Source organism: Marmota flaviventris, chromosome 15 (genome assembly GCF_047511675.1).
Source record: "Marmota flaviventris isolate mMarFla1 chromosome 15, mMarFla1.hap1, whole genome shotgun sequence".
Classification (NCBI taxonomy): Eukaryota; Metazoa; Chordata; class Mammalia; order Rodentia; family Sciuridae; genus Marmota; species Marmota flaviventris.
In genome coordinates, this window is record NC_092512.1 from 44526683 (window position 1) to 44551049 (window position 24367).

General features: G+C 36.6%; 1 protein-coding gene across 1 annotated transcript in view; it reads left to right on the plus strand.

Annotated features, from left to right (window-relative positions):
- Positions 1 to 24367, plus strand: part of Pip4p2 (phosphatidylinositol-4,5-bisphosphate 4-phosphatase 2) — a 58315-nt gene that overhangs the window by 4353 nt on the left and 29595 nt on the right. The gene's annotated exons all lie outside the window — the stretch shown is intronic.

Below are 24367 nucleotides of genomic sequence, written 5' to 3' on the forward strand. Positions count from 1 at the left end.
TCAAATGACTCCAGCACTAGCCAGATTCTTACTGCAACTGCATAAGAGGCTATCGGTAATAATTATCCAACTGAGACTGAACAACCCATAGAACAATGAGTGCTAATATTAATTTTTTTTTTAAGCCATTAAGATTTTGGGTAATTCATTCTGTAGGAACAGATGACCAGAATAAAGAATCCAAGTCAGTCCATTGTTGGTTGTGCTAAGGGATTTTCCTTTCAAAGAGATGATTAGATTAGATTTTTATGCTTTTTAAAAATCGCTTTGTAGATTAGATAATGAATTCCAGGTTTCACTAGATGAGGATGGATGTCTTCTTTGGCTGACGTAGTAATTCAGGCAAATTTAGTGAATTATGATGGTTGTTTGGACTCAGTTGGTGAGAAAAAATGGAGAACCGAGGGAAGATGTTAAGAAAGTAGACTGAAAGGGGCTTCATGATGAACTTGACATGAGAGTAAGAAGGAGGTGGCAAGGATATTTCCTAGAATTCTGATACAGGAGACTGTGGCATGGTTACCTGCACTAAGACAGAGATCATCAAAAGGAGAACAAGTTTTGTAGAGTACATTATGAGCTTAGTTTTAAATTTTTTTTTTTTTTTTTTAGAGAGAGAGAGAGAGAGAGAGAGAGAGAGAGAGAGAGAATTTTTTTAATATTTATTTTTTAGTTTTCGGCGGACACAACATCTTTGTATGTGGTGCTGAGGATTGAACCCGGGCCGCATGCATGCCAGGCGAGCATGCTACCGCTTGAGCCACCTCCCCAGCCCCCTTAGTTTTAGACATGGATACATTTTCAATGTTTTCAAATATTCAAAAAGAGATGTGGCTGTTGGATCTACAGGTTCAGTACAAAGAAACAAGGCCTGGACTGAAAATACAAATGTGCATTATTTGCATATTGGTGCATATTATTTGCCAAATATATGGATATTGGTTTAGAGCCTCCCAGGGTTTCACCAGTGTGCATGGAATGTCCTGCAGTGCAGCATACATGTGCTAAGATGTTGATTAAAACCGTCAGGCCAGTGGCCTCCAGATCTTAGAAGCCATACAAATGTTGTCATTTTCTCTGTGTACCATAGTGTGAAAAAGTTTGGGAGGTTCATGCAAGATCATCTACAGAGGAAGGGATAAAGTAAGAGTAGCAGAGAGCCTCAGCAAAGCTTTGAAGAACCACCATGTTTAATGACTAGATAGAGGAACAGGAACCTAGGTGCCAGATGGGATGAAAATTAGGAGACAAAAACATCACAGAATCAAGGGAAGGAAAATATTTCAAAAAAGAAGAAATCAAACATTTCAAAAGCTGCAAAAAAAAAACAACAAAGAAGATAAAGACAAAACATGCCTTTCAAACTTTGTGTCATTGGAGGTCATTAGTTACCTTAGTAAGAGTTGTTTATAAATGTTTATATTGAAGCCCCTTTTTAAAAATGAAGAATTATTCATTTGCACATAATGTTAATATTGTAATATACTTTTGCTTTACGTGCAAAATTACCTTAAGGCGGTTTAACATCAACTAAGAAAAGTTTACCATTCCATTGTATTTAGGATTTCTATGAAGCATAATTGTGTTTTAGAAGGCACTGCCATATCTTTTTCATCTTTATTTCACTTTTTTGAAAGTATAAATTTGAAGTCACTTAAGGAAATGTCTTCAGTGATTTCAAAAATAAAATAAATTTTACTGGTTTGAAAGATAAGTTATTTAATCTGTACTTTGTGCTTTCTTAGAAATACTGTAATAAATGAGATATATGTTTGGTGACCCTCTTACATTCCATACCTAGAGAAACCTAAGTGGTTGTAAAGTCTTAGTTCACTTAGAATTACATTCTACGTTACTCTAGACTTTTATGATTTAGAGTCCTTGAATATATATTGGAGTCTTATGATAAATTGGAAGAATTTAAGATTGGCTGTGAATTGTTAAGAAGAGATGATATAGACCCAAGGATCCATACCATACAGACAGCACACTGTGAGGATAGATTAAATTTTCACACTGTTTGCCAAAGATTCTGAGACCCTCTTGAAGGCATGTTGTCACAATGAGCAAGAGAGATGCAAAATATCTGAGAGCTGCTTCCTGAAGCTCCTTTAAGGCCCCAATGGGGTGTTGTGTACTAGCTATAATTCTGAGCAATCAGGGTCTTGCTACATATGAGAAGCTTAATTTTGTGCTAAGCTAATGCTAGTGCTCAATTTAAAGGAATTTTTTTCAAACTGGCTCTTAAAACAAAATTTCTTTCATGAGGCTACACCTTCTTGAAGGGAAAACAGAGCCCAAACATTGATGAAGTATATCTGCTTCCATCTTTCCAATATGGTGACAGGCCCATTTTCTTTCTTTCTTTTTTGTGTACCGGGGATTGAACTCAGAGGCACTCAACCACTGAGCCACATCCCCAGCCCTTTTTTGTATTTTATTTAGAGACAGGATCTCACTGAGTTGCTTAGTGCCTTGCTAAGTTGCTAAGGCTGACTTTGAACCCTAAATTCTCCTGTCTCAGTCTCCCGAGCTGCTGGGGTTACAGGCGTGTGCCACTGTGCCCAGCCAGGCCCATTTTCTATTAGATTTCTTTTCCATTGTTCTGTGGGCTTCAGGCTCCAGGATTCTTTCATTCTGCTTTATAATGGCCTTGTTTCCTTCTGGCTTTATCCAGCATCATTAAAACATTAATCAAGAATTGTTTTATTCATTCTGCTTTCCTTTCAAATATTTGAGTGCCTATTATACTATGCCAGATGCTTGGGAGCTTCCATTTCAGTGAGAGATACATACAGTAAGCCTTATAATTTCAGAATGAAGAGAATAAAACAGGATCAAGGATACAAACTAACTGTGTAAAATAGGAGTGTTTCAAATAGTTGTTCAGGAAAGACATCTCAGAGATAGCATTTGCTCAAAGGCCTGAAAAATGAGCCAGAATCAGCCACTGAAAGATCTAGGGGAAGAGTGTTCAAGGCAGTGGGGACTGCAAGCATTGTTTTAAAAACAAGGAAGACAATGGGTTAATGGGACTGAGGGGAACTGTGGTAGAAGAGATCAGAGATGCAGACTAGGGGAGACTAGATGAACTTTGTAGGCCACCATCAGCAAGGGGGACAAAGATAATAGGGAATCACGGAGGGTTTGGAGCAAAGAATGATGTTTTTAAGAAGATCAACCTGGTAGGTGTATGGGGAATGAATTACTGGGGTGAAGATGAGAAGATACTAACTCATAAGACATGAGGCTAATCAGGAGGCCTTCAGAGTTGAATGGGCAGGAGGTGGTGGTGGTCTGAACCAGGAAAGAGGTGATGGAAGCGCTGAGATATGGGTGGGTTCAGGATGTTTTTAAACAGAACATCAGGACTTGCTGATGGCTCGACACAATGGAAAGAAAGGAGTTACAAGTTTCCAACAATGACCTAAGTATCTATGTACAAGGTTGTGCTTTTGTCTGAGGTAGACAAACAGGAGGTACCTGTGTGGAGGAGGGGGAGATGGACAGTAGAAATCGAAGCTATTTTACATGTATTGAGTTTGAAACATCTTCAGGCATCATTCCAGAGATGTCAAATAGGCAGTTAGATGTTTACAAGACTGAAGGCTGAGAAAACATTGGTGTAGGAGGGTCAAATATATTTTCAATGTATGGTAACATTTTCCTTTGGTATGTGACAATGCTGTCAATTTCATGCTTATTTCCAAAGACTATGCAAACTCTTTCCAGGAATGTCAAAATTTTAGGGTAGAGCATTCTGCTAAAATTTTGCAAGATTTACCAGATGGATACAGATGTTGGAGAAAAGAGGTAGCAGGATGGATGTTCATAACTATCCCTGAGAGCGATAAGTAACTGTCTGGGAATTGATCCAAATAGTAACCCTAATCTTTCCATTTCGGGGAAAGGGAGACAATTCTGGATGAGGCTTTGTGCTCAGCTGTTTTGGGTTTTGTGCCAAATAAGCCAGTCATTTTATAATGACTGAGAGGTTTAGAATAAATAAGGAATGACATTTCTTTAATAGCTCTTGAAAGCAAATACATTCCTCTTGATGTTCTATTTTGTTTTGGGGGGTCTTTTGGCCCTGCTGGGTACCAAACTCATGGTCTCGTGTGTGCAAGGAAAGTAAAGAAAGCCCTCTGCAGATGAGCTGCACCCTCCATCTTTTCCTCTTTCCTTCCTACCTCCCTTTCTTTCTTTGTGGTGCTGGAACCCAGGGCCTCATTCATGCTAACTGAGTGCTCTACCACTGAACTACACACACTCAGCCCTACCCTCTGTTCTTTTGAGAGGTTTTTTGTTGGTTTGTGTTTGGTTTTTAGGGGGGATGCAAAGGAGTTTGTGTTTGTTTTGCATTTTTCTTTCCTCCAGTTGCTGTTGTAAAGTGTGTTTTTCTTTTTCTTTTTTTTTTTTTCTGTAAGAATAAACAAAAAAATGTGAAAAAGAAGTGAAAAGCATGGCTCCTTTTCCTGGACTTCAGGTGAGTTTATCACACATTGTGTAACTAAATCTCTTCATAGTCAGAGAAAATCTACTATCAAGTATTGTTTGGCCTGGAAGATCTAAGACTTTTTTTTTTTTTTTTTTTTTTAAATCTCTTCTACTTACTACCTGTAATTACTACTTTGGAATGTTATTTTATATTCTAGAGGAATAGTTTCCCACAATGTTATATTATGTTTCTTTTGGTTTTTATATTTTATGACACCATTGTTTTTTTGTAAGGAATCTGGATACACCTACAAAACTAATCTATTGTTTGAGTATTTCTTATATGAAATGCTCAGAACCAGAGTCACTTCAGATTTTGGAATATTTGCATAGACTTTTTACTGGTTGAACATCCCTAGTCTAAAGATCCAAAATCCAAAATACTACAAAAGTCATGTCAGCACTCAAAATGTTTTGGATTTCAGCACATTTCAGATTTCAGATTTTTGGATCAGGGCTTAACCTGTATAACTTTAAAATGTAGATACTTATCATCCTGTCTTACTTTACTTCCAATGCCCCCTTTTCACGAAAATTCCTATTTCTTCCAGTATGTTTTTGGAAATTATAAAGATAGTATATGGAACATTAGAGAGTGTTACATAATTTTTTTTAGGAATTAAGAGTCCAGTAAGCATGCAGTGTTTTATTCTTCTGTAGAATGTATTTACATTACATGACTGGTTAGGGCATTTTATTCTAAACATAATTTCTAAAGGCAATGTCAAAAATTTTCTTCTTAAAATAGTATGGAGATTCCTCAAGAAAACTAGTAATGAAACCACCATATGACCCAGCCATCCTACTCCTCAGTATATGTCCAAAGGATTTAAAAATCAGCCTACTACAATATTGCAGCCATATCAATGTTTATAGCAGCACAATTTTGAACAGCTAAGCTATGGGACCCACCTAGGTGCCCCTCAACAGATGAATGGATAAAGAAAATGTGATATATACACACAACGGAGTATTACTAAGCTGTAAAAAAGAATGACTTTATGGAATTTGCTGATAAATAGTTGGAGCTGGAGACTATCATGCTAAGTGATATAAACCAGTCCCCTAGAAAACAAAGGTCGAATTTTTTCTCTGATATGCAGAAGCTAATCCAAAATAAGGCTGCGGGGGTGGGTATAAAAAACAGAAGATCAGAGGTGTAGAAAAAGGGAATGAAAAAAAGGGTGGGGATATGATATAGGGAAAGTTAGTGGAATGAATCTGACTTAACTTTCTTATGTACATATATAAATATACCACAGTGAATCTCACCATCATGTACATCCACAATATACTAATTAAAAAAAAAAAAAAACAACCTACAAATAAATAGCAGAAAGATCAGTAGAGTAAAGGGAAGGGAACAGGAGGTAGGAGGAGGGCATTGGAAGTGGAAATAGTGGGGACCGAATTAGAACAAAGTATATTCCATGCATTTAAAATTGTGTCATAGTGTATTTTATGGTCATATGTAACTCAAAAGAACCAATAAAAATAAATTTAGGGGCTAGGATTGTGGATCAGTGGCAGAGTACTTGCCTAGCACATGTGAGGTCCTGGCTTCAATTCTCAGCACCACATAAAAATAAATGAACAAAATAAAAATATTGTATCCATCTATAACTTAAAAAAAATAAATTTTAAAATTTTCTTCCTAGCACTGGGGGTGTAGGTCATTGGAAGAGCACTTGCTGAGCACGTGTGAGGCCCTGGCTTCCCTCCCTAGTGGCCCCCCTAAAAAAGCTTTGCTCTAGAGGTATGGAGTGTAGCTCAGTGGGAGAGTACATGCCCAGAAAGTACAAGGCCCTGTGTTCACTTCCTAGCACACTTCTTCCAAAAAGTTTTCTTCCTCCCATATTTTATAGAGATATTTAAACTGGGTAGATTGACAATATGGATTTCAAGATAGTTTACAAGAAAGTCCTTAATTGTTCAACATCTGAACATGTGATTTCTACAGAGGAAAAATTTAGGGGAAGACATATTTCACATGATGATATTTTATAGTTTCAGAAATTAGTAAAGTGCTATGATTAACCATCCAGAGGAAAAACAATACATAGAAATGATAGCAAGTAGATTTAGAATGAGAGGACTTTCAGATACTTCTTACATCATAGGACATTTCCCTAATAAACAATGTTTTTTCTAAGTTGTGTAGATTCTACAAACTAATACAAAATTATTCTAAAATTTTGTAACAAAAGCATTTTCCAAATTTATGATATTCAGAAGTCTTTTTCTGCTTCATATAGAATCCTTTTTCAGGCTCAACTAACATAGTATTTGGATTTGCTGCCAGCCCCCCAGGTTGACATGAGTCACTATTAATACTATCAGATATGTCTGAATACAAGATGATCCAAGTGGAAGCCATATGGTTTTTTATGAGCTAGTCACCTGAGTGAAATACGTTGTCACTTCTGTCACACATATTGGTAGAAACAGTTGTAAACCACCTGGACTCAAAGTGAAGAATATTCCAAATTCACTTCTCTGTGGGAGGAGTGACCAAGAATGACAAAAAGCCAGGTGACAAAAATATCAGGGGATATGCGAAGTGAAACACTATGCTGCCAGAAAAGAAATGAAGCAAATCTATAACCATAATGGAAAGATTGCTAGCATATACTGCAAACTAAAAAGGCAAAATAAAGAAGAGTGTATGAGACACACTCTCTTTTGTGTAAAATAGAAGGTGGAAATCAGAATATGTGTATGTGTCTATTACCTGTACTTTTCCAAAGAAACACTGGAAGGATAGTTAAGACAATAATATAAGAGGAAATCTCTGATATAGGGCACAGTAGATAGGCACAAGCATTGGAGTAACAATTCTGAGCATATACCTTTTAAACATTTTGATTTAAGCCATGAAAATATATCACTTGTAAAATTCAGTATATCAGAAAAATAAATTCTACATTAGTCCAATTATACTACTGATCCTTGTAGGTTTATTCTTGATTAGTACCTGCAATACATTACATTAATGAAAGCCACTTTTAGACCATGTTTCTACATCTTTGTACAGGTCCTTGAAATCGGGCCTATTGCATTTCATTGTGATTGATTTCTCCCCTTTCTACAGCCTGTCAATATCTTAAGAGGAAGAATCATGTTTCCAAAAAGAAAACTTATCACTGTGTCTACACACTTTTCCCTAAGATCGTACATATCCAGTCTCATTTATTAGCCATCTTTAGTCTTTTCCAGATGGAGATTTACTTTTTACTCCCTACAGATAAACAAACAGGAATGGATTCTGGAAACTGCAATATTTGATCTTACCCATTCTTCAAGGCCCTTGTCTTTTGTGTAATATTTTCTAATCTCTGTTGCTGAAAGACACGTGTTCCCAAAGCGATGGCTTGCAACATTTCTCCCACGTAGCTTAATACTTGTTTGCACACACGATCCTGGAGAGACAAGGAGGGAGATAGGATTCCTGTCTCTTTCATCTCTCTTGCATCTGATCTACATCTAGGTGACCAACACATATCCATTGTATGAATGAGTTATAGATTGAGAAAAAGGATGGCATGATGGTGATGGTGAAGTCACTCAGGAAGGAATTGTTTTACAGGGAGCTGGAGAAATAGGAGAGCAAAGGACAGTCACAATCCAGCAGAGCATGGGGGCAGATCCCTTTAGAAATATGTGAATTCTGTGGTTGTAATCCCTTGCTGGCTACAATGGAGAACTGCCATTGTAATAATTTAATTTCTGTATTTGCAATCTCTGTATTTTGAAATGAAATTTAAAATACTTATTGACTGAAAATATGTAAGTAAGGTTTGTTTATTAAATATCTTTTAGGGCTTATTATATGCCTAAAATTAATTATTGATTCTAACAGCCTCATTAGATCCCATGTATCTGATTTTACTCAGATTTATGGTGAATATAATTAAAATTCCAAAATTAGTAAGCTTTTGAATTTTTTATCTAAAATCTAATGATCCTTAAGTCATTTGGAAAAATGGGTCAAATATTTCAAGTTAGAAAAATGCAGATGATAATATACTAATTCATATATTTTACCATATAGGACTATCAGACCTTGGCACTGTATTATATTGTTTCATAAACTGAAGCAAATGAAATATTACAAATCCATTGAGTTGTTCTCCTCTCTCTACGTAACTGAGGTCTCTTTCTCATATTCTCTTACGTAAAATTATTTTTTAATTGATTTAATTTTTTTAAATACACAACAGCAGAATGCATTACAATTCTTTTTTTTTATTGGTTGTTCAAAACATTACAAAGCTCATGACATATCATCTTTCATACATTTGATTCAAGTGAGTTATGAACTCCCATTTTTACCCCAAATACAAATTGCAGAATCACATCAGTTACACATTCACAATTTTTACATAATGCCATATTAGTGACTGTTGTATTCTGCTGCCTTTCCTATCCCCTACTATCCCCCCTCCCCTCCCCTCTCATCTTCCCTCTCTACCTCATCTGCTGTTGTTTAATTCTCTCCCTTGTTTCCCCCCCCTTCCCCTCCCAACCTCTTATATGTAATTTTGTGTAACATTGAGGGTCTCCTACCATTTCCATATGCTTCCCCTTCTCTCTCCCTTTCTCTCCCCCCACTCGTCTCTGTTTAATGTTAATCTTTTCCTCATACTCTTCCTCCCTGTTCTGTTCTTAGTTGCTCTCTTTATATCAAAGAAGACATTTGGCATTTGTTTTTTAAGGATTGGCTAGCTTCGCTTAGCATAATCTGTTCTAATGCCATCTATTTCCCTGCAAATTCTATGATTTTGTCATTTTTTAGTGCTGCGTAATACTCCGTTGTGTATAGATGCCACATTTTTTTTTCCTATCCTCTACTATCCCCCCTCCCCTCCCCTCCCCTCCCCTCCCCTCCCCTCTTCTCTCTCTGCCCCCTCTACTGACATTCGTTTGTCCCCCTTGTATTATTTTTCCCCTTCCCCTCACTTCCTCTTGTATGTACTTTTGTATAACTCTGAGGGTCTCCTTCCATTTCCATGCATTTTCCCTTCTCTCTCCCTTTCCCTCCCACCTCTCATCCCTGTTTAATGTTAATCTTCTTCTCATGCTCTTCGACCCTACTCTGTTCTTAGTTACTCTCCTTATATCAAAGAAGACATTTGGCATTTGTTTTTTAGGGATTGGCTAGCTTCACTTAGCATAATCTGCTCTAATGCCATCCATTTCCCTGTAAATTCTATGATTTTGTCATTTTTTAATGCAGAGTAATACTCCATTGTGTATAAATGCCACATTTTTTTTATCCATTCATCCATTGAAGGGCATCTAGGTTGGTTCCACAGTCTAGCTATTGTGAATTGTGCCGCTATGATCATTGATGTGGCAGTATCCCTATAGTACGCTCTTTTAAGATTCTCAGGGAATAGTCCGAGAAGGGGAATAGCTGGGTCAAATGGTGGATCCATTCCCAGCTTTCCCAGGAATCTCCATACTGCTTTCCAAATTGGCCTCACCAATTTGCAGTCCCACCAGCAGTGTACAAGTGTACCCTTTTCCCCACATCCTCGCCAACACTTATTGTTGTTTGACTTCATAATGGCTGCCAATCTTACTGGAGTGAGATGGTATCTTAGGGTGGTTTTGATTTGCATTTCTCTGACTGCTAGAGATAGTGAGCATTTTTTCATGTACTTGTTGATTGATTGTATGTCCTCCTCTTTGAAGTGTCTGTTCAGGTCCTTGGCCCATTTGTTGATTGGGTTATTTGTTATCTTATTGTTTAATTTTTTCAGTTCTTTGTATATTCTGGATATTAGGGCTCTATCTGAAGTGTGAGGGGTAAAAATTTGTTCCCAGGATATAGGCTCTCTATTTACCTTTCTTATTGTTTCTCTTGCTGAGAAAAAACTTTTTAGTTTAAGTAAGTCCCATTTGTTTATTCTTGTTATTAACTCTTGGGCTATGGGCGTCCTATTAAGGAATTTGGAGCCCAACCCCACAGTATGTAGATCTTAGCCAACTTTTTCTTCTATCAGACGCAGTGTCTCTGATTTGATATCTAGGTCCTTGATCCATTTTGAGTTAACTTTTGTGCATGGCGAGAGAAAGGGATTCAGTTTCATTTTGTTGCATATGGATTTCCAGTTTTCCCAGCAGCATTTGTTGAAGATGCTATCCTTCCTCCATTGCATGCTTTTAGCCCCTTTATCAAATATAAGAAAGTTGTACTTTTGTGGATTGGTTTCTGTGTCCTCTATTCTGTACCATTGGTCCACCTGTCTGTTTTGGTACCAGTACCATGCTGTTTTTGTTACTATTGCTTTGTAGTACAGTTTGAACTCTGGTATCGCTATACCGCCTGATTCACACTTCCTGCTTAGAATTGCTTTTGCTATTCAGGGTCTTTTGTTTTTCTATATGAATTTCATGATTGCTTTATCTATTTCTACAAGAAATGCCGTTGGGATTTTGATTGGCATCGCATTAAACCTGTAGAGAACTTTGGGTAATATCGCCATTTTGATGATGTTAGTTCTGCCTATCCATGAACAGGGTACATTTTTCCATCTTCTAAGATCTTCTTCTATCTCTCTCTTTAGGGTTCTGTAGTTTTCATTGTATAAATCTTTCACCTCTTTTGTTAGGTTGATTCACAAGTATCTTATTTTCTTTGAGGATATTGTGAATGGAGTGGTTTTCCTCATTTCCATCTCAGAAGTTTTGTTGCTGATATACAGGAATGCCTTTGATTTATGCGTGTTGATTTTATATCCTGCCACTTTGCTGAATTCATTTATTAACTCTAGCAGTTTCTTTGTAGATCCTTTTGGGTCTGTTAAATATATTATCATGTCTCCCGCAAATAGCGATAATTTAAGTTCTTCTTTTCCTATTTTTATGCCTTTAATTTCTTTTGTCTGTCTAATTGCTCTGGCTAGTATTTCAAGAACTAAATTAAATAGAAGTGGTGATAGAGGGCATCCCTGTCTTGTTCTAGATTTTAGAGGGAATGCCTTCAGTTTTTCTCCATTTAGGATGATGCTAGACTGAGGTTTAGCATATATAGCTTTTACCATGTTGAGGTAAGTTCCTGTTATCCCTAGTTTTTCTAGTGTTTTGAACATAAAGGGATGCTGTACTTTGTCGAATGCTTTTTCTGCATCTATCGAGATGATTATATGGTTCTTGTCTTTAAGTCTATTGATGTGGTAGATTACATTTATTGATTTCCGTATATTGAACCAGCCTTGCATCCCAGGGATGAATCCTACTTGATCATGATGCACAATTTTTTTGATATGCTTTTGTATTCGATTCGCCAAGATTCACCAGAATTTTATTGAGGATTTTTGCATCTAGGTTCATTAGAGATATTGGTCTGTAGTTTTCTTTCTTTGAAGTGTCTTTATCTGGTTTAGGTATCAGGGTGATGTTGGCCTCGTAGAATGAATTTGGAAGTTCTCCCTCTTTTTCTATTTCTTGAAATAGCTTGAAAAGTATTGGTATTAATTCTTCTTTGAAGGTTTTGTAGAACTCCGCTGTATACCCATCTGGTCCAGGGCTTTTTTTGGTTGGTAGTCTTTTGATGGCTTCTTCTATTTCTTCTTTTGTTATTGGTCTGTTTAAATTGTATGTGTCTTCCTGACTCAATCTGGGTAGATCCTATGACTTAAGAAATTTATCGATATCTTCATTATCTTCTATTTTATTGGAATATAGGGTTTCAAAATACTTTCTAATTATCTTCTGTATTTCTGTAGTGTCTGTTGTGATATTGCCTTTTTCATCCCGTATGTTAGTAATTTGAATTCTCTCTCTTCTTCTCTTCGTTAGCATGGCTAAGGGCCTGTCGATTTTATTTATTTTTTCAAAGAACCAACTTTTAGTTTTTTCAATTTTTCAATGGTTTTTTTAATTTCAATTTCGTTGATTTCTGCTCTAATTTTAATTATTTCTTGTCTTCTACTACATTTGCTGTTGTTTTGCTCTTCCTTTTCTAGGTTTTTGAGGTGTAGTGTGAGTTCATTTATTTGTTGGTTTTTTCTTTTTTTGAGGAAAGAACTCCAAGAAATGAATTTCCCTCTTAAAACTGCCTTCATTGTGTCCCATAGATTCCGGTATGTTGTGTCTGTATTGTCATTTGTCTCAAGAATTTTTTTATCTCCTCCTTTATGTCTTCTGTAACCCATTGATCATTCAGTAACATATTGTTCATTTTCCATGTGATGTAGGATTTTTCCTTCCTTCTTTTATCATTGATTTCCAGTTTCATTCCATTATGATCAGATATGGTGCATGGTATTATCTCCACACCTTTATATTTACTGAGACTCGCCCTATGGCATAATATATGGTCTATCTTTGAGTAGGATCCATGTGCTGCTGAGAAGAACGTGTATCCACTTGATGATGGTTGATATATTCTATATATGTTGGTTAAGTCTAGGTTATTGATTGTGTTATTGAGTTTTATAGTTTCTTTGTTCAGCTTTTGTCTAGAGGATCTGTCCAATGGCAAGAGCGGTGTGTTGAAGTCCCCCATAATTATTGTGTTGTGGTCTATTTGACTCTTGAACTTGAGGAGAGTTTGTTTTATGAACGTTGCAGCACCATTGTTTGGTGCATACAAATTGATAATTGTTATGTCTTGATGGTGGATGGTTCCTTTTAACAGTATATAGTGTCCTTCTTTATCCCTTTTGATTAACTTAGGTTTCAAGTTGATTTTATTCGATATGAGTATGGCCACTCCTGCTTGCTTCCGAGGGCCATGTGAGTGGTATGATTTTTCCCAACCTTTCACCTTCAGCCTGTGTATGTCTTTTCCTATCATATGAGTCTCCTGAAGGCAGCATATTGTTGGATTTGTTTTTTTTTTAATCCAGGTTACTAGCCTATGTCTCTTGATTGGTGAATTTAAGCCATTAACATTTAAGGTTACAATTGAAATATGGTTTGTACTTCCAGTTATGTTTATTTATTTATTTATTTTAGTTTGGCTAGTTTTTCCTCTTTGGTTATTTTTCTCCCCCTTTACTGAGATACCTCCCCCTGTTAGTTTTGGGCACTATTTTTCAATTCCTCTTCTTGTACTATTTTGCTCAAATGCATTACAATTCTTATTGCACATATAGAGCACAGTTTTTCATATCTTTGTATATAAAGTATGTTTACAGCAATTCATGTCTTTATACAAGTACTTTGGTTTTTTTTTTGCATTACAATTCTTATTACATATATGCAGCACAATTTTTTATATCTCTGTTTGTATATAAAGTATGTTGACTCTCAATTTGTATCTTCATACATATACTTTGGATAATGATGTCCATCACATCCCATCATCCTTGCTAATCCCATGCTCCCTCCCTTTCCCTCCCACCTCTCTGCCCTATCTAGAATTCATCTATTCCTCCCATGCTCCCCCTCCCTACTCCACTATGAGTCAGCTTCCTTATATCAGAGAAAACATTCAACATTTGTTTTTGGGGGATTGGCTAACTTCACTTCGCATTATCTTCTCCAGTGACATCCATTTACCTGCAAATGCCATGATTTTATTCTCTTTTATCGCTGAGTAAAATTCCATTGTGTATATATGCCACATTTTTTTTAATCTATTCATTCACTGAAGGATTAGCTATTGTGAATTGTGCTGCTATAACATTGATGTGGCTGTGTCTCTGTAGTATGCTGTTTTTAAGACCTCCAGTCAACATAGTTCTTGAAACACTGGCCAGAGCAGTTAGACGAAAGAAATTAAAGGGATATGTATAGGAAAAGAAGAACCTAAATTAGCACTATTTGCTGACAATATGATTCTATACCTAGAAGACCCAAACACTCCACCAGAAAACTTCTAGAACTAGTAAAAGAATTCAGCAAAGTAGCAGGATATAAAATCAACACCCATAAATCAAAGGCATTTCTATATATCAGTGACAAATTCTCTGGGAAGGAAATGAGGAAAACTACCTCATTCACAATAACCTCAAAAAAAAAAAAAAGATACTTGGGAATCAACTTAACGAAAGAGGTAAAAGATCTATACAATGTAAAATTCTTAAAACAAATTTGGGTGTTGAAATTCTAGCTCAGTAGTAGAGTGCTTGCTATCATTCACAAGGTCCTGGTTTTGATTCTCAGTAACACACACACACACACACACAATTTGTGATCAATTATATATGTACATCTTGTAACTGCCATTTATGAATACCTGTAATTATTTAATGTGAATATCTAATTTTATCAAAGCACTGTCTTGTTTATTAGAATACGCGCACAATCTGTGATATCAGTGTAATGAGCTGCCTAAGAAGAGTGAAAGAATAGGAGTTTTTTTACCTCTTCAGGCTATAGGAGCAACTTCTTAATTTCTAGGCTAGCACTTTTTTTCCCCTCTACACTAAAATGAGCATCTCTCTATTTTTCTCAAAACATTCTGAAAACAGTGTGAAAAACCATAAACCTAGAATGTGTCCATGCAAAATAGCAATATAATTTTCCATAAGACAATGTCAGAAAATTTTGCATTTTTAAAAATAAAAACAAACCCAGTAATAGGTGAAGTGAGAGAATGAATATAAATCAGTGCTATGGTGAAATACAATCTTAAGGTCCATATTGCCTGGTAAGACATGGAAAAGTCAGAGAAGAAGCTCCTATCATCCAGGAACTGACTATTGTAGGTCATTGTGTATTTTTTGCCGGGGTCTGCAGACACATGGCAGTTTTTGACACAATCCAAAAGCCTGGGATCACTGAGGTTGAGAAACGTACTTGAAGAATAGCTCACAGTGGTACTCAGTATTCATCACTGCCTGCTAAGCACACCTGGTTTGTGGAGTCCTTAGGGTCTGTCCTGGGTTCATGTGAGCTTCTACAGACTGGAAGTGCTAGGATGGCACACTGTTTTTGATCCCAAGCTGATATTACAACCCCAACTAAAGTATAGCTATTTTTCTAGAACTGCTGCTTGGAGGAACACTTTAATGGTAAAATATATATGGAAGGGTTGTAGTACTCAAATAAAATGCTAAATTGTGCCAAAAAGATGATGCCAACAACTTTCTTCTTCTCTCCATTCTTCAAAACCCAGACACATGCTTTGCTTTTGTTAGATTTGAATGTTGTCATCTATATTCCCTAAGTCCCCTTTGTCATGTCTGTTTGAGGACACTTAACTCACTAAAAAGTCATTGTAGTTTTACCCTCTTTATTACATTTATAGAATGTGAGCTCTCTGAGCCCTGGTGACTGATCCCCCAAAGCAAGCCTCATCCTTCATGGTATCTCTGATGTGCATCTAGCATAGGGGCTGGCACAGAGTAGATGCCTGGGTACTTGTGACGCACTGAACCATTGGCAATGACTAATTAAAATCACTAATTAGTCATTAAATCACTCCTAGGCATCCTTCATGGAGTGCCTGGCAGGCCTCTGCTTTTCACCTGTCTACAGCTAAAGGCCTCTCAACTTTCTCTGGCAGCAGAACTCATAGAGCGACCTATTATACTTCTCCAGTTAAGAAACAAGGATTGCCTTGCAGCAGCAAATTTACAATAACAAGTGTGTTGAAGGAAGATGGGATGACTGTCACCACCCCTGCATCTTTTTAATCTTTCATGGTACACTCATGTCTGACATTACCTCAGGGATGCAATGTTGCTTTTGGTATAAGTTTCAGGGACTTCCACTTGGCCCCCATTCTTCTTGGGCCACAGAACCAAGTTGGCAATATTACTGGTTACCAAGAATGTCTATTTAAATTATATCTTCAAGGACAAGGAAAATAACTTCAGGGTGGGTCCCAAGATCTATTGGATCAGAGCTGGACTTGAGCTAAGGTGAGTTGGACCTGAACTAAGACTCCATCGATCACTTGATGGCCATCTGGTCTGAAGTTAGCACTATTGAAGTCAGTGTCTAGTCATTGTTGAATGATCTGGGTATTTTTTCCCCCAGTAAGCAGTCTAAGTATAGGTCTATTTTTGGAAGGTTTGAAGGAAGATTTGCAGGATATACTATGGCAGTGCTACTGGAACCTTCCTCACAGGCACCAGCCACCCCTTCAAATAGAGATGCTTTGGGATCTCATTGTTGGGAACTGGCTGAAAATTAGGACTATTGTGGCTACTCAAGTTAGGTTGCTGGTTAATATACCTAGAATTTTTTCTATCATATGCAATCAAATAACAATTTTGCAGGTTACCTACTCATTTTATCCCAGGTTAATTTTAATTAGTCATTGCCAATGGTTCTAGTGGGTAAAAATATTTGAATATACACTACTTCCCATTATAAGAAATGTACCCACTTTGTCTTTGATGTTTAAATGTTAGTTGGCTCGTTAGTATAGAATCACAAAATCCCCACAGATATCAGTCATCTTGTATTGTGTGCTTGGTCTACACTGAGAACAACCATAGCAGCATGCATGTTTTCCTCTAATTATATATTTATGGGTGCCTTAGCGAAGGGAATATGCTCTGAGCCTTCTCAGGGGATGTAGTGGTGTGTGGGTATGCAAGTTTCACATGATGAATCCACTTCAACATTCTTTATTCCCTAAGCACTTGATCACTTCTTCTGAATCATACCAGGGATATTCTGATATCTTGGTCTCATTAAATATGAGACTATGTCTCTTCAAACAACAAATAAACTCTTAGGGTTACTTATTTATTTTTTGGTTTATTTTTACAGTACTGGGGATTGAACGCAGGGGCCCTCTACCATTAAGTCTCATCCCAGCACTTTTTATTTTATATTTTGAGACAGGGTCTTTCTGAGTTGCCTGGATGTCCTTGAACTTAGAATCCTCCTGCCTCAGCCTTCCAAGTTGCTGGGATTACATGTGCTTAGTTTACCATGTGAGTCAGTGTTCTCAGTTTACAGTCGCTTCTTATTAAAACAAACATTTAATCCAGAAAAATCTGGCTAGTATTATGTTCTATTTTCTTTGGCTTGTCATCCTTAGAATCTACTTAAAAATATTTTCCAGATTTGAGACATATATATTATCAATAACTTTGCAAAACTTGTAAGCTTCTACCTAAGTTAAGACTTTGTATTTGTCTTTGTGGGGCATGTTGAGATTTGACTCTTAACTGTGGATCTTGAGGTAATGAAGGATCTTTAAAAAAAAAAAATATATATATATATATATATATATTTAGTTGTAGTTGGACACAATATCTTTATTTTATTTATTTATTTTTATGTGGTGCTGAGGATTGAACCCAGCGCCTTGCACGTGCTAGCTGAGTGCTCTACCGCTCAGCCCCAGGCCCAGCCCCAAACCCAACGAAAGGTCTTGATGATGGATCTTAAGGAAAATGGCCATCTCCTTCTAAAGCAACTATCCCAGTGAGGTCATTACAGAGTTTTCCAGAAAGGGAAGACTGGACTTCTCAGATACAGAGGGAAATCTATTTTCTACTTGGAAGAGAATCTCAGAGTGACTCAGGGATTTAAGATTCTCCACTCTGATTGGGTACAACCACATGGCTTCATTCCAATTTCCAGAGTTCTACCTCTTTGCAATCGATGGCCTGGCTTTCAATAAGAGATTTAGTAAGGCTGTGGATATTTACCTGACATGATAATTTTTTTAATTCGCAAAAATGAAATTTTGTGTTTGATTTCCAACAATATAACCCCTCTCTTAATTAGAAATATATGATAAATTTAAAGGCTTTGCTCAGAGTTCTTTTGTTCTCTAACTATGACTTGAATAGAGAGTTCAAAGACTTAAGCCTTATATTTATTTATTTATTTTTTGGTAAGGGCCAAGTGCATTCATGAGGATCCATCTACATCGTAGTCCATGTAGTAATTTTTACAGCCTCATGTTCAGTAAAAGAGTCACAAAATCACAGTCAGATACAAAGTATAACCTGATTCAGCAGGATAGCACCATATGTTATGGCTTACTACCGTCCTGTTTTCCATTGGTAAGAAGTTCCCCATGACGTTCAAGCTCAAGTTAACCCAACCACTCCTTCAGTGCCATCCTTGTTTCCTGGGATCACTTTCCATATAAGCTTCTATATCAGGAAGGACCTGATCAGAGGAGAGAAACCACACAATAGAATTTAATGTAAAGAATTGTTAACTAGGTATAAGGTTAACTAGGTAACTGAAATGTAAACATATCATTCCAATGAGGAGGTAGCAAATAAAAACTACATAGAAATTTCATCTCACTATAGTTAGAAAGGCAATCATTAAGAATATAAATAATTCTAAATGTTGGTGAGGATGTAGGGGAAAAGATACACAGATATATTGTTGGTGCAATATTTGTGCAAATAGTACAACCACCCTGGAAAGCAATCTAGAGATTTCTCAAAAGATAGGAATGAAACCACCATATGACCCAGTTATCCCACTCCCTGGTATTTATCCAAAAGAACTAAAATCAGCATACTATAGTGGTACAGGCACATTAATGTTTATAGCAGTGCAATCACTATAGCCGAGTTATGAAACCAACTCTGGTGCCTGTCAACAGAGGAATAAAGAAAATGCAGAATATAGACACAATGAAGTCTTACTCTGCTATAAAGAAGAATGACAGTATGGTATTCACTGGTCATGGGTGGAACTGGAGAACATCATGACAAATGAAATAAGCCAGACTCAAAATATCAAGGTCAAATGCTTTCTCTCATATGCAGAAGCTACAGTGAAGTAAGGGGTAAATAGGAGAGGGGGTGAGTCCTGGTAAAATAGAGGAAAGATCAGTAGAGGAAAGGGATTGAGGGGGAATGAAGAGAGATTGGAAAAGGGAGGAACTGTAGAGTAAAATTGATGAAATTATGCTATGTACATATATGAATATACCATAGTGGATTCTATCTTTATGTATATCTATATAGCACCAATTAAAAACAATAAATAAATAAATAGAAGGAGTACCAGTAAAAGAAGGAGAATGGGGGGAGGGAGGAAGGGAGGGAAAGAGAAAGCACTGGGGACTGAAGTGAAGTGAATTATATTTTATGCATGTATGATTATGTCAAACTGAACCCTACTATTATGTGTAACTATAATGCACTAATACAAACATAAAAGTAAAAAAGAAAGAAGCTGCTGCTACTGCAGCTGAGAGAACAACAACAATAAAAAAAATTGGAACTTACAACTTAGTCACCTAGAGGAGGAATCCTACAGAGCTGTCACTTGACTTCTGATGAAGCACCTGCCAGCTGGTTCTGGTTTCTCTGAGAAACACCTGTACACTTGAGGAAGGAAAACTGGCTAGCTATTACTGGGGTTTTATTGGAGGGGACACTGTGAAGTTGGTTCTGGCAAATGTTGAAAACTGGGAACTGGATTCAGTGTTGCTATGGAAACAAAATGCTACTGCCAGGATGAAGTAGTACTTTTGAGGTGACAATCAGATAGACAACAGGTAGATAGGAAGCTCCTAGGGAGCAAACAGGCAACAAATAGAAGGGACAAGTCTATTCTTCCTCCTTCAACTTTGCAGGCTCTATCTTCTGTTAATGGCTTACCAGTATCCACCTGGTGAAGCTGAAGCATGGTTTGCAGTATTCCAGCATCAGTTTTCCAAAGCAGAATTCAGAAGGGTGGATTTGGAGTTGAGGATCAGGAAACTGATCCCTAGCACATTTACATTCTAATCTGAGTATTGCTAGGTAGATCCTCCTGAGAGAGTCATGGGTCTTAAGAGAACCCCAGAGTGTCTTGGGATAGTTTAATTTCTTTGGTTTCAGAAAAGGGGAAGAAGAGTATCTAGGCTTTTTGTTCTCTGTGTTGAGCTGGTCTGGAAAGGTCTGCCACTAGACATAGCTATCCCATAGTGGCCAAACTCACTTCATCTCTAACCCACACTATCCCGAAGATCCTAAGGGAAAATGAGTTCCTACAATGAAGGAATACCAGTAAAGGAGCGATAATGGGGGGAGGGAGGAAGGGAGGGAAAGAGAAAGCACTGGGGACTGAAATCGAGTGAATTATATTTTATGCACATATGATTATGTCAAAATGAACCCCACTATTATGTGTAACTATAATTCACTAATACAAACATAAAAGAAAAAAAAAAAGAAAGAAAACAGCTGCCACTACTGCGGCTGAGGGGACAACAACAATTAAAAAATATGGAATTTACAACTCAGTCACCTAGAGGAGGAAAAAAGCCAGGTTTTCCTCACAGGCTTCTCCTTCTATAACAGAATCCTAAAATATCTCTCATTTTAATCTGATGCCATTTTTCCATTTTTGATACACTTTGTCAAGGGCTGGAGGGCTGAATATAGAGAGTATACAAGTGAAGTAAGTGAATTAAACTGGCAAATATTGCCATCGAAGAGACTAATAAGGTTGAGAGCAACCCAACAAAAGTATTTCTACCTTTAAAATGCTGGAGGATGTATCTGTGGGAAAAAAATGAATTATAGATTAATATCCCAGGATGAATTAGCAAGACAAAGGGGCTATTTGGCATGAAATAGATAAATTATATTGATGTTTGTGATGATGGGAAAATGTAATCTGATCATTTGTGGGTTTATGGAATAGTAATGTTTCCTTTTGAGTGTTTTAGGAAGACCACTGTGAATGCCTGGGATCCATATGTGTTCATTCTGCCTCTTTTATGAGTTTCAGTTTTTCAATGAACTTTCATTGTCACATGATGTTTTTTTTTTTATACTCTGTTCATTTTTTTCCCCCTCCGGCTCTGATTTTCCAGATCTGATTTTTTTTCAGATACCTTCACTGTTGAATTCTTGCTTGATTCTACAGAATAGTCTCATTAGTCCTCTCACTTTCTCCCTGTGTTAAGTCATTACTCACCAAGGAAGGTGGTCGCTGTGCAGAGATCTCTGGGGCAGGGGTCAAATCTTGGCTTTGCTGAATGTCTGTGTAACCTTTAGAAGGTCAGGACTTTGGGCTCTGGGCTTAGTTTCTTTTCCATAAAATAAACAAATTGGACAATATAATTCCTAAGATTGCTCCAATGTCTAACATTGTACAATTCTGGAGATTTGAGGGAGTGTTTTAGGATAAGGGATTATTAATCTAACAAACACTACTCATAGGGAGGAAAACATTTTTTTTTCATTTATTTTATTTATTTATTAAGATTTATTCACTTCCATAGAAAAAAAATGACCATTGTTTAATTAACAATTAAGACTCTTCAAAATGAAAAATTTTGTGAATCTTTCCTGTCTAGTGATACCCAATCCTGAGATTGCAGTGGACTTTCCACCTAGTGCCAAAAATTTTAAATAGGACTGTATTGGTGATCTGTTGCCTTGTTTTAAAGTGAAAGCATAGAACATGAAAGGATCTCAGTTGCTGATTATTGTAGGTCTGATAACTTTGGAAGCAATTTCTGGAATTACAAGTCCTTTACAAGGGAAGATAGGTGAAGGCTTCCTTGGGATAAAGTCCTAGTGGTAGGGCAGGGCCAGTATAAGAAATATCTCTAAATTGTCTTAATGCTGAAGTAATGGGCAGAAAATTGAAATGGAAGGCCTAGAAGCAGTGTTTAGTGGAGCAATTAGGCTATAACATCTGTCATTCTATTGATCTCTTGGATTGATTCCATGTGTCTGGTCAGCCAGACCAATATCCCCTGTCAACCTCACCTCTTTCAGTGCACATTTTGAAAAATTATTCTTTCATGGAGGAGGCAGCCATATTTTTCAGTCAAGCTGCCCTCTTCTGCTAGGTTCTCAGCTCCTCTACAAGGAGACTAGTTGTAATATTCTTAGTGTTATTTTTGGAAAAGCAATAGATGTGTCTGAAGAATTTCAGTGATTCACTCAATCATTCAATAAATATTTAGTAACCATCTGTGATAGAGTAGGCATTATGACAAGTGCCAGGCATGCCTTCAGCCTCATGGGGCTTAAGGTCTCTCCCATTTTATATTCCCACTCCTTCCTGGTTATCCCATCCACCTTTCTCCATTTCCAAAGTCTCCAAAAGAGTAGATTTGAACATCCTTTTGTCATTAAAGGCTTTTCTGTTTTGGCAGACTTAAAATTATGTAGTGCTAATCTTACAGGAAATGTCCACAAAGTTTTGTAGAGTCTGATGCAAATCAAATGATTCTTAGGATCACCGTCTGAAGTTTTCTTAGAAGGATGCTTTGAGCAATTTTTTTGTTTGTTTGACTAGATGGATTTTACTGTCTTTTGATGTCTTTGCCATGTGTTAACTCCTCCCTTCACCCCCAGTGTACTTGGCTTTATTATTATTGTTATTATTATTATTATCATTATTATTTTTTTAGTGAAATCATTCTGACTTTAAATTTCTGTTCTATGCTGTATGAAAAACAGAGTTCTGAGATTATGGGAGAACTAGTTCATTTTACTTTATAACTCAAAGGAAAAATAAGAGAGGAAATTAAGGTTTATTAATAATGCTAATAATTATTTGAAATGAGTCAGTGTGTCTTGAATTTTTAGTGACATATGTATTCTTTTCCCCAGAATAATGGCTTCTTTATTGAGATCTGATAAAGCAATCTGCAAATTGCAAGATCTTAAATGTATTGTTGACTCATTGTTTCTTTAACCTGTTTTTGTCTTCTTAATGTATTACAGGTTATTCTGTATCAACCTCACATTCTTTCAAGGGATTTAAAGCTATTTTTATAATTTAAGGCATGTATAGCTTCTTTCAAATTCAGTGTTTGGCAGTGTTCTGGTGTAAGCTTCCCAGAAATGTAAGCATATTATCATTTCAAAGTGGCCTCTTTCAGGGCCTTGGCTGTTGCAGAAATTTGGCTTATGAATCATTTGAATGAATAACACTTGTTGCTAATCCTTTGCAGTCTGAAAAACAATGTGTGTGATGAACCCCAAGAATACCTCATGATAATATGTAGATTTTAAATGTTGTGCTATGCTTTGATGCTGTTTAAACTATTACAGAATTCAGAATCTAATACAGTGGATACAAAAACCACTATTCACAAATAGCTTTTTTCATAATTAGCTATTGTGCTTGTATTTTGTAGTGTTACAAACTCTTCTTGAGATATCAGTTCTTTTTAGAGGTGCTTCAATCATGTGTAAGGGTGTGACCCTTTCTAAATGTCCTGAGATAATACCTTACATCAAAAGGGCTTTCTCTACCTATAACTGAGATGTCTACATAGAGAGATTAGACAGTGTCCTTTAGAAATCACATGTTAGAGTAGTATATCAGGGTTCTTTTTCTCTGGTTTTCTAACAATAGATGCTTCAGATGAACACTTGATTCTGAATCCAGGCTGCACACTTGATTCTGAAACCAGGTCACACCTTTACCCACTCTATCACACTTAAATCTCCCAACAAAACAAACAATGACAAACTTAGTATATGTGCATCTTTGAGTTATGGGAATTTCCAAACATTTGCAAAAGTAATATGAATGAAACGACCTTCTGTGTTATTATATTCATAAATTATCAGCTTTTGCTACTCTTGTTTCATCAGTTCCGCATTTTTTTCATTGTGATTATTCTGCTGGAATATTTAATACCAATATCATATTTTTTATCCATAAATACTTAAGTGCATTTCTTAGATCTGTAATGGTAGAGAGAAATTTGAAGCGAAAATTGTTAAATTTACTTTATTTCTGTCTTGTGTCTGAAATTAGTATAGTTCATTTTTTTTTTTTCTTTTTGTGGTGCTGGGGATTGAACCCAGGGCCTTGTGTATGTGAGGTAAGCACTTTATCAACTGAGCTATATCTCCAGCCTGAATAGTTCCATTTTTGTTCCCCACTGATTAGTTTAGATTTCCTAGATTTATTTTTGTCTCTCCTTGTCTGCCTCCAAATTCTCATTTTATTTTTGTCATGACCATTCTGGGCCCAGAACAGAGAAAAAAGCATGGTAGTACACAATTTATAT